Source organism: Sminthopsis crassicaudata, chromosome 2, assembly GCF_048593235.1.
Source record: "Sminthopsis crassicaudata isolate SCR6 chromosome 2, ASM4859323v1, whole genome shotgun sequence".
Classification (NCBI taxonomy): Eukaryota; Metazoa; Chordata; class Mammalia; order Dasyuromorphia; family Dasyuridae; genus Sminthopsis; species Sminthopsis crassicaudata.
This window is the reverse complement of record NC_133618.1, coordinates 220,207,567-220,217,889: the sequence shown is the minus strand read 5'-3', so window position 1 is coordinate 220,217,889 and position 10,323 is coordinate 220,207,567.

Here is a 10,323-nt window from a genome sequence, read left to right as displayed (position 1 = left end):
CTTAAAAACAAACAAACAAACAAAACTCTAAGCTTTTTCTCTGAAACAAAAACCTACCTTCTTACTACTGATATCTTTCTTTCTTTTTTTTTAAATTAAAGCTTTTTTATTTGCAAAACATATGCATGGGTAATTTTTCTTTTCTTTTTTTTTTTTAAGATTTGCAAAATACTTTAGTTTTTTCCAATTTAGGCAATGTTTCTTTTCTTTTTTTTTTAATTTTCTATTAGATTTTTTTTTTTTTACAAAAATTTTATGCATAGGTAATTTTTCAGCATTGACAATTGCAAAACCTTTTTTTCCAACTTTCCCTTCCTTCCCTCCATCCCTTCCCCCAGATGGCAGGTTGACCAATATATGTTAAATATGTTAAAGAATAAGTTAAAATACAATATATGTATATATATTTATATATGTTCAAAGTTATTTTGCTGTACAAAAAGAATTGGACTTTGAAATCATGTACAACTAGCTTGTGAAGGAAATAAAAAATGTAGGCAGACAAAAATAGAGGGATTGGGAATTTTATGTAGTGGTTCATAGTCAACTCTCAGAGTTCTTTTGCTGTGCATGGGTAATTTTTCATCATTAACCCTTGCAAAACTTTCTGTTCCAAATTTTTCTCCCTTTCCCACCACCCCCTCCCCTAAATGACAGGTAGTTCAATACATGTTAAATATCTTAAAATATATTTTAAATCCAATACATATTTATACAGTATCTTGCTGCACAAGAAAAATCAGATTTAGAAAGAAAAGAAACCTGAGAAGGAAAACAAAATGCAAGCAAGCATCAATAGAAAGTGTGAAAATGCTGTGTTGTGGTCCACACTCAGTTCCCACAGGCCTCTGTCTGGGGGTATATGGTTTTCTTCATCACTGAACAAGTGGAACTGGTTTGAATCATCTCATTGTTGAAGAGAGCTACGTTCATTAGATCAGTATCTTTCTAGTGATATATGTCATATATAAGCAGGCTTATTGAATACCATATTGTATGATATTCTCAAAATTGTAGATACTAAAGGGACAATATATATGATGGATATAAATAGAATATAGCATATTAGTAATGATAAGTTATATTTAAGAAGTAGCATAAAATGTGTTTTAAAAATTGTTTTAGATTTGGATTTGTATTTTATTGCATGCAATACTTGTGTGGACACTCATAGTCTTAGAGAGTTTTCCTGCTGGGAGACTGAGATGTTGCTTTTTAATATCTAATATCTAATATCTGGTAGGACTTCAATCCAGGTCTTCCTGCCACTAAAGCTGTTCTTCTTTCCATTACTCTATGCTGCTCTTCTATAGAGAAGATGTCATGAAGATATAGGAAAAGAGTGGGCTGGCCCTATAACAAGAGTAAGAAATAACAGATGAGCAGCCTGATTGTTGCACCAGTTCCAAAATGATAAAAAGAGGAAGACTCCCTGCTACCTTGCTAGCCCTTCTCCTTACTCCTTAGGAGCCTCCTAGATACAGAACAGCAGCTTCCTGTGCCAGGATATTCCTTTGAGAGAAAGGAGAAGCAGCTTGGCTTCCCTGAAGCCTGAGGTATAAAAGATTTAGTCAAGTGGGAACTGATGTTAGAGATAAAAACCGAATTCCTCCTGCCTGCCAAGAATGCCTTCCTGAGTTCCTGACCTAACATGACTATGGAGGCTTAAAGCCATTGTATTTCATATCCTTTTAATTTTTGAAGGCATCTTCTTTTATTTTCTTGCTATTAGTAAAGTTGACTTTATTGTATGGTCTAGAAGCGCCTCATTGCCTCTTAATTACTGAGTCTGAATCAATGGCCTAGAGTAGGCCTAGCCCATAATGCTATCCATACATTCTCCTACCATTTGATTTTTGTCCATGTCTTCCACAAATCCTCTCCAGAAAATCCACTAAAAGTGTTGGCGATTTTCCTTTAGATCAGAGATTCTTAATCTGTGTTTTGAGAGATTTCAGTGTGTCTCTTACTTTGAATGAGGAAAAAAAAATTGATATTTTTATTTTCACTAACCTCTAACTGAAAATTCAACCTTTCTTTCAATTATAATTGTAGACAACAAAATATTATTTAGAAAAGAAGGTGCAGAGGTTTTTACCAGAGTGATATAAGCATCCATAACACCCTTGCTGTAGGTAGATCTTGTTATATTTTTAGGGTACCAACTACATTTCCTATCTATTATCCTTCATTCCTGCAACATAACTGGTCCAGCTCTTTTTTTAAATTATACATTCCTTCATTAATATTTCTCACACTATTTGTTGGAAACAGGTCATCACTGAAATATGCTGTTGTTTACTTGTGACTCTTGTATGTCTCTTAATTTGTCCATTGGGCCACCTATGACTTGAATTTCTTGAAGACCATGGTATGTCAAGATTTGCATCAAAGGAATACTCTTAGGAAAACATTTATGCTGGGTCTTTGCACCAGCAGATACTCACAACAACCTTGAAAGATGCTTTTTTATCCTCATATTACTGTTGAGGAAACTGAGATAAACAGAGATTTAACTGACTTGTTCATGGTCACATAGTTATAAAGTGTCTCAGTTTTTCCTGACTCCAAACTCAGTAGTCTATTCACTGAACCACCTTGTTGCTTCAGGAACCTTAACAGATTTTAAAAATCATCTAGTATAACCCCTTCATTTTACAGAAAAGGAAACTGAGGCAAAGAGAGGTCAAATGACTTACTTAAGTTATACTGGTGACTCTGAGGTCTGATTTGTACTCAGGTCTCTGACTTCAAATCCAGTACTAATTTTACTACATCCCATAAAAACTCCCATTCATTTGCTATTATTATACCTTCCTCACAATCAGTCTTTGAAATAAAGAGTACAAGTATCATTCCCATTTTACAGAGGGTGAAAATGGGTCTCAGAGAAGAGTGATTTGCTCAAGGTCTTGTAGGCATGTACAGCTCTAATCTCTCTCTTGAATTCCAGTCCCACATCTGAACATTTCTGCTTAGATTCCTATCAGCATTTAAAACTTAATAATCCAAATATTGAATTCATTATTTCCCTCCCAATTCTGATCCTCTTTCAAAATTTCCCATTTCTATTGAGAGTACCAAAATCCTTCCATTCACCGGGCTCACTCAGTCAAGACTCCTCTTTTTCCCTCTACCTTCCATATCCATCAGTTGCCAAGTGTTGTCAATTCTGCCTCCACAACATTTTTTGCATCTGTCATCTTCTATATACTCACACAACTAATCTCATTACTTTTCATCTGGAACACCTCAAAAGCCTTCTAATTTACTTTCCTACTTTCATTCTTTCCTCATCTACAATCCATCTTCCAAATAACCAAAATAACCTTCCTAAAGCATAGACCTGATTAACTGTTTCTCTCCCTCTCTTTCTCTCTCTGTGTCTCTTTCTCTCTGTTTCTCTCTGTCTCTGTCTCTTTGTCTGGCTCTCTCTTTTTCTGTTTCTCTCTCCTTTCTTCTCAAAAATTTTCAATGACTCCCGAATGCCCTCAAATAAATTTCAAAATTTTCAGCTTGAATTTTAATGTTCTCCATAGTCTGGATTCTGCTTACATTTCCAGTTTGACCTTTGAGAAGTATATATTCCATAGTAAACCACTAAAACTACTAGTTACTCCTGAATTCAATACTCCTATCCCCACATCATCACAGCCCATCTATGTCTAGCGTATACTCCTTCCTCACTTATAATTTTTAAAATCCTTTTCTTCCTTTGAGAATCAGCTCATATTCTACATCCTCTGGGAAGATTCCCTGATACTCCATTTAAAAATGATTTTTCCATGTTCAATTGATCTTATAGTAAGCTTATTTTTGTTTAAACCTGTAAACTTTCAAGGGCAGGAACTTTTAGCTTTTGCCTTTGTCTCCCTGATGCCTAACACAAACCTGGAATTTAGTACTCATTTTAATTGAAATGTTACATCCTTTATGAAGCCTTCCCTGATTCTTCTGTTAGTAACAACCTCTTCCTCTTGGCTCTCACCTAGTACTCCAGTTTGTATTTCTCTAGTGTCTTTTTCTATTGAGGGTACCATTGTCCTAGTCAACCAGGTTCATAATCTGAATGCTCTCTTTTACTTCTCATTTTCCCTAAATATCTAAAATAATGTGTTGATTTTTGAACATGTTGAATTTAAAATGTCTACAATATCTTATTCAAGATAGTCAGTAGGTAGAGGGAGATGTGAGACTAGAAATCAGCAGAGAGGTTTGGGATGAATACACAGATTTGAGAATCATCAGCTTTGTTACTTAACCCCAGCCTCAGGGGAAAAAAAAAAAAAGAATCATCAGCTTGGAGATAATAATAATTGAATCCATGGGAGCTAATAAGATCACCAAGTGAACAGGCTCAGCAAAGAAATTCTAGGAACAATTATAATTAAAAGGCATGATTTGGATAAGAATCCTGCAAAGAAGACTGAGTAGAAGTGGTCAGATAGACAAGGAGGAAAACTGAGAGAGTAGTGTCATAAAAACCTACAGAAAAGAGAATTTTGAGGAGAACAGTGTCAAAGTCTACAGATATCAAGAAGGAGGAAGATTGAAAAAAAGACCATTAGATTTGGCAATTAAAAGAACTTTGGTAGTGTTGAAGAGACCAGTTTCAATTGAATAATGAGATCATAAGCCAAACTAGATATAGAGAAAAAGAGTGACAGGAAAAGAAGTGAAAGTACCAGTCTTCACTGGTAAAGAGAATTTTCTTACCAGTAGTTTCTCATTCCACTGAAATAACTGGTCCAGTTATTATTCTCTATCCTCAACATTTAGTATAGTTCCTGACATAGATTAGATACGGTGCTGATTGAATGATCATGTAAATATTGTGATTATAATTATGTCCCCCAGCAAGACTGTAAGCTCCATGTGAAGTTCACTCACTTCACAAAGTGAGTGAACTTTATGCTCCTTCAACTCCTAGCACAGTGATTTTTTTATAGCAAGAGACTAATAAATAGTTTTTATTTGAATTCAATTTATTAATGTTAGTCTTTTTTTTTAAATGCAAAACTAATGAATGAAGCTAACTTCCCCTTCTCTCTCAATAATTGTATTCACTCTAACAGATAAGTCATACCCCACTCAAGATTTTCTAGCCATATATGTCTTCAGTGAAATCCTTTGCATTACTTTTGGTACATATTATCTTAAGTAATAATGAATAGCCGGCTTGAGTGCAGTCTGTTACACTTTTAAATTACCAGATACTTTACTTTTCCTGAAATCATGGCTCTTGATGATTCAAAATAGAGTCATGTGATAGCTGGAATGCTGAGATTGAAAAGATGAACTGGATTTGCATATCTACATACAGACAGTGTGAAAATTTGAAGAAAGGAATTAACTCCAATTTTTTTTCATTAGTATTAAGATGATGCTCACCTTTTGAATTTAGAAAGTGTGAAATGCTTGTTTTCTCTGTGAGCTGGAAGGAGTTTTGGGAATTCTACTACCTAATTCATCTATTACCATTTTTCATTGACAACTAGATGCCCTGACTTTCATTTCCTTTATCAACACAACCTTTTAAATTTAATATAATCAAAATTATTCATTTTGCATTTCATTATATTTTCTTGTTCTTCTTTGTCCATAAATTCCTTCCTTTTTCACAGATCTGAGAGGTCCCTTGTTCTCCTAATTTGCTTATATCATCCTTTACTTCCCAATCATGATCCTATTTCAACCTTATATTGGTATAGGGTATTAGGTATTTCGTCAGTGTCTAGTTTCTGCTATTTCCGATTTTCCCAGCAATTTTTGTCAAAGAGTAAGTTCTTATCCCAGAAGCTGGAGTATTTGGGTTTATCAAACACTAGATTACTATAGTCATTGACTATTGTGTCTTATGAACCTAACCTATTCCATTGATAAACTACTCTATTTCTTAGCCACTCTCCACTGATTTTGATGACCACTACAAAGCATTAATTCCAACTCCCATGGCACTTTGAGGTTGACAAAGCACTTTCTTCTAAATAACCCTGTGATAGATGTAGGAAACATTGCTGTGTCATTTGAGGTAAAATGATTTGATCAGGACAATACAGCCACTAGTAAATCTTGGAACTAGTAAATGAAACTTGAACCTCAAATGCTCAATTTAGAACTAGTTCCATCACTATTTTCATTAGCAGTATCAGTCTATCATAGGGCCAAAGAAGCATAGATTTAGAGCAGGAAGAAACCATAAAATCCACTTAGTCCACTTCCCTGTTTTACAGATGAGAAAATTAAGACCATTTTGAGAAGTAAAGTAATTTGCCCAATGTCACAGATAGTAAGTAGTATGTTCTCTGACTCCCAAAATGTGCTCTTTCCTCTCTGCACCCCTATTGTACAATTCTGCCATGAATTATAAACTATTAGCAATCAAAAGGGAGATTATTTCAAATAATAAGAAATATAATAATAATGAGATACATATTAGATACAGTGCAGATTTAATGATTATGTAATCATTGTGCATTATAATTGTATCCCCCAGAAATTATCTTATTATTGTATTCCCCCAACAAGAGGATAATAGCATAATAAGGGAAATGCAAATCAAAACAACTCAAAAATTTCACCTCAAACACATCAAATGGGCAATAATGACAAAAGATAAAAATAGAGGGATTAAGAGAAGACAGGTACACTAATACATTATTAATGGAGCTCTGAATTGGTCCAACTATTTTGGAAAGCAATTTAGAATTCTGCTTGATTCAGAAATCTCACAAGTAAGAGTACATATTAAAGAGATTAAGGTTCCATATAAGCCAAAATGTAAATTGCAGCACTATTTGTGGTAGCTAAGAACTGGAATAGGCATCCATTAATTAGTTTTTAAAACAATTATGGTACATGAATATAATAGAATATGATTGTGCCATAAAAACGAATATGAAATATCCAGAGAATTATATGAATTAATGTAGAATGAAGTAAATAGAACCAGAATTATAATATACACAGTGATGACTATAAAACAAAGTGGATGTTATATAATTATAATTGCCAAGTTTATTTCCAGAAAAAAAAGTTAAGAAAATGCACTTCCCTCCCCTCTACCTTCATTGCATGATTGTGGATTACCACATAAACTCAAGTGAAGTAAACATGTTGATTGGTTGGTTTTACTGATCTGTTTTCTTTCTTTCTTAATCTTGGTACTAGGAAAGATTCATGGGGGAGTGAAAGGGGAAGGATATAATTAGACATGAATGTGATATAAAAACAAAAGGCATCAATTTAAAAAAAAATTAATGAATCATCCATCTAGAAATTACAGTGAATTTCCATTTTAATGAAACGATGTGTCAGAGACCTATGATTTCATCTGTGTGTAATCCACCCATGCAAACTAAGTCCCAAATAAAAGTTACAATCTTAGACAGTTGCCTGAGGCTCAGAGAGATTAAATGATTTTCTTGGGGGATCCCATATCTAGTGTCAGAGGCAGATTTTGAACCTAGGTCTTCATGACTCAATGAAATACTAATAATACTGTAACTTTTGTTTATTGGGAATATTGGGAATATAAAGAGTCAATACTTTATATTTATGTGAAATTTAGAATAGATTCCATTCTACGAATGTGTTTCCTCCTATCCTAGGCCCCCTGAAAAGCTTATGATCTTATCCAAACTATTGTACATTATCTCTCAGATTTCTAAGTGGTTTAATAATAGAATTGCTTCATTAACTCTGATAAGTGGGGAATAGAGGGGAAGAAGGGAAGAAGACAATTACCAAAAAGTTACAAAATCAAAAAGCTGAAGATATGTAAATTCCTAGTTTCTTAAAACTCTAATGAAGTTGAAAGTGAGAATTATCTTCCACATCAAAATTTACTAAATGACTTTCTGTGCTCTTCTATTTCCCCCCTCTTAATAGGTATTCCAGACTTTGTCCTCTCCTTGATGAGATTAGGGCTCCTTGTCAGGGAGTTAAATGATGAGGTTAGTGGCAGGTTCGGGGTTCAGGGAACCAAATGAAGAGGTTTGGCTCCCCTAAACCCCCTTAGGATTTGGTGCAGGGTAGGGAGTTGTGGGAACCCCTTCTGGCAGCACAGAGGTCCTTCATAAAGGAATTTATGAACCCCAAAAGCTGGACCGATAAAAATAAACTTATTATTGGCATCGGGAAGTTAGCCTATTCTATGCATGAATAGAAAGATTGAATTCCTTAGTGGCAAGGTCCAGGAAGAGAAGTAAAGTTTCTAGTGGAGGAGTCCTGGCAGAGAGATAGAGAGTTTCTACCAGAGAAATCCCAACAGAGAGGTATAAAGTCTTGTTAGGGAAATAAGCGAGACAGATAGAGGGTAATGCTGAAAGAGAATATCATTTCAGTGGGCAGAGGTTTGCTGCTATGCCAAGGAGAGAGAGTTTCCTTGGCATGGCATATTAGGTCTACCGCAAGGACTGAGCTTAAAATTGGCTCTTTTTATAATAGAAGCTTTGGCTACAAGCTGGAGTTTGCTCTTGATGGGGCCTAGGCTGGCTTGAGCTGGAATTGAATGAGTGTCTCTAGGTCTGATCTTTAATTCAATAGGGTTGGAATTCTCCAGCTCCAAACTCAACTAGTCCCACTTGGATAAACCACTTTTATCTTGATTCCCTGGGGTGGGTCTCACAGAGGCAGGGTTCAAGGAGAATTTCTCCTTCAAGGAGCTTCTCAAGTGCTCTACTTCATGGCTCATTTCCAAAGTCAGAGAGAGAAAGAAAGAATTTCAGGGCTCCTCCCGTCATCCTCAGGGTCTCAGTTCCATCCTCAACATTTCACTCCCCAAATCTCAGCAAAAGACAACACCTAATATGGGTAAAGATTGACATGGTCCAGCATAGTTTCTCAATTTTACTTCATCACACCTCAAAACTTTTCTGCGTCACTTGACTCAGAAAAATAATTGATTCCCTTCCTTTCGAGAGTTAATCCTGTGACCTATGTTCTGGACACTACCTTTTTCTTACATTGTCCCAGATCTTGTTCTGTATATTATTTCCATTCTTTTTCTTTATTTGTTTTTTCTTTTTATAATAATAGATTTTTATTTTTCAAAATGCATGCAAAGATAATTTTCAACATTTACCCTTGCAAAATCTTACATTCCAAACTGTTCTCCCTCTCTCCCTTCCCACTCCCCTAGACAGCAAGTAATCTAATATAGGACAAATATGAAGTACAATGGTTCCTCTTTTGGGCTCATGAATATATTTAGCTCACTTTTTCTTTAAAAAAAAAAAAAGATGTAAATAAATAGGAACCATAAAGATAAACCAAGACTGATTTCCCGATAGTCAAGAAAGAGAGGTCTGAGTACCCAATTTTGCATTTGGGTCAAGAAATAGGAAAGCTGATAAACTTTTTTATCTTTATCATGGCTCCACTACCTCCTTGTCTACTTCTCTACTTCCTTCCAGTTATATGAAGATATAACTAGTAGATACTAGCATATATTTGGGGACACTATATTTAACACATTGATATAATGTGATTTTGGGGTTCCCTGACCTTGGGGGGCTTATGTTTTAATGAGTGGTCTTGGGTCTTTTGGCTTTGCAGTCTGCCTCAGGAAACTCCCAATCTGTCTGAGTCAGACCATTCCTTAGCCAGACAGCTTCCGGCCTCAGGAAACTCTTACTCTCAGTACTTCTCAATTCATTGCTGACTAATGATCTGGTCAGTGACTACTTACCATTCATTTTTTTTTTATTTCATTTGAAGATTACTCCCTAGCCTCAGGTCATAGAATCAACATGCCAGTGATAGACTCTTTAGCCTTGGGCCATAAAAGGCTAGATAAAATTGTTCTTGGCCTCTCAACTCTTTGCTATTCCAATCTGGAATCAAGCCCACTGGAATCAAGTCAGCATCAATAAAACTCTCTGCCCCTTAACTTGGAGACTGGGTCTGCAAATTCTTTTGCAATACCTGGGACACCAACCTGGGGACTCCCAAACGTTGTTAGGTGTCTCATCCTTCAATAGGTCAGTTAGTTTTCCTGAAATTTTTTTCTTTTCTTTTTTCTCCTTTTGTTCTTTCCTATGGGGATGAGAGGTATAGTAGATAAAGAGCTGACCTTGAAATCAGAAAACCTGGGTTTAAATGTTTAAATTCTGCCTCTGATACTTAGTAGTTATATGATCCTGGGCAGGTAATTTAACTTTCATGTGCTGTAGGCAACTCTCTAAGACTCTAAATTTCCAAGAAGGGACCAATCTGCACAGCTAGAAGTTTTCTCACCTGGGAGTTCCTCAATCAATGAAGGAGATTTCTTAAGGTAAAAGCAGAAAGAAATTGTATTACAATCTCACAAGACAGGGCGGC